Below are 1926 nucleotides of genomic sequence, written 5' to 3'. Positions count from 1 at the left end.
GGTTCAGTTCAACAGACGTGTCATTTGCCCCTGCAAACAGAAGAAATGGATAAAACAGTTATTATTGAATTTAACACATGTACATAAAACACAACTGCAGTGTCATTTTACTGGAAAGCTTATTGGTGTCTTAGTCACAAGACTGAAGAAAAGTTTAACGTCAAATATAATCTATTCCAACAAGCAACAGTCATAAAATGAGAGCCCTCCTTCACACAATTCTCAACTTCCTCCCTTTTTATGAGCAGTAATAAAACTGGTCAGACAATATGGAACACAATTATAATGAAATTTAAATGTCAGAGCTAAATACATCCAGGTGAACAGCACCAACTTTGAGTAGCTAGCTGTTATCAGGAGCTGCCAGGAGAAGCATCTCTCACATCCTGCATTTTCATAGGTAAGTGCTATCACACTGACAAATCCCTATGGAGCCAACATGCCAAAGGATGCTCAAGTATCAATGGTAAGAGGGATCAACTTTTTTCTGCTATGACCACTTAAAATTATACCTCATCTCCTTCAACAGAGGTTGGAATTCACTAGACTTTGCATTTCTAGTTCACATAAAATTATGCCAATGCAGACCACAGCAAAGACACTGTATACAATTTCCAAGCTTCTCCTTTTTTATCCCTTTAAAGCAGACCCAAGAGGAACTCTGTCTGAAAAAGTCAAGACAAGTTGGAAGCAACTCCAAGCACATGCAGCTGAGGCCACAATAACCAATTGAGAATGGGCCTTCATAACGTATAGCACTACATCTCAAGCACTTACGTGGGAATACAAAAGTATCCATTTAGACAATCAAAACTTTAAATAGCTACTGTCTATGTGTATATTTATTTCCTTTGGCTTAAATCAAGACTGATCTGGGAATAAGTATGGTCAGAGGCACAGTGACCGACAGGTGTGTATGAAAAGAAAACGCATGAAGGCTGGCTGTGCTTTAAGCACTAATGGCTTCTAAAATGCTGATGGGCTAAAAAAAAAAATTAGTTTACAGACTCATAGAATTGTTTTGGTTGGAAAAGACTCCAAGACCAAGTCCAACGATCCACCTAACACCACCACGGCCATTAAACGATGCCTTCCAGTGCCATGTCCACACATTTCCTGAACACCCCCAGGGACAGTGACTCCACCACCTCCCTGGGCAGCCTTTTCCAAAGGCTGACCACTCTTTCAGTGAAGAATTTTTCACTGACATCCAGTCTCAACCTTCTCTGGTGCATGGTTAACCAAGAACTGTGGCAGCATGGGTTTTATGTTGTGCGGACTGGGTATCAAAGTGGAAGAAGCCAGCCCTTGTTTGTTCTTAATTTCAACAGCAATAATAACCAAACAGCCGTTAAAACAATCAATCATGGGAAGGCGTTTACTAAGCAGCCGCAGAGGGGTGCAGAGCACTCACAACCCACGGGCGCTACCCAGCCGCTCCGGCACCACAAGCTCTGTCTCTCCCAATCCCGCCCTGGCCGCTCGCCGCGAGCGCGCCCCACAGCACGCGTGAGGGCCCTCAGGGGCCGCCCGCCCCGCGGAGCCCGGGGCCCTCACCTCGGCAGGGGAAGGTCGAGCAGCCCCTCGAGGCCACGAAACTTCGGCCGGGGAGAGGCCTGGTGCCGGTCGGAAAGGGAAGGCAGAAGAAAGCCCACCTACGAGCGGCGGGTGCCGGCCGGGGAGGCAGAACGGCCGCCCCGGCTGCGGTACACACTTCTTCCACTTCCACGTTCGGCAGCGGCCGCAAACGGACCTGGAAGCGGATGCGCGGCAGCGGCGGGTTCCGGCGGAAGGGGCCGGGCGCGGCTGTGCCTGGCGGAGTTTCCGCGCCTTCGCCTCGGTGGCGGGGCCGCTGTGCTGCGCTTCTAGGCGCTGTGTTCCGCTGCCTCCCTCTATCCTCACCCGTGCCCCCTGCTGCCGCGAGCC

This window comes from Indicator indicator, chromosome 1 (assembly GCF_027791375.1).
Source record: "Indicator indicator isolate 239-I01 chromosome 1, UM_Iind_1.1, whole genome shotgun sequence".
Classification (NCBI taxonomy): domain Eukaryota; kingdom Metazoa; phylum Chordata; class Aves; order Piciformes; family Indicatoridae; genus Indicator; species Indicator indicator.
The sequence above is the reverse complement of the archived record's forward strand: the minus strand, read 5'-3'. Positions refer to the sequence as shown.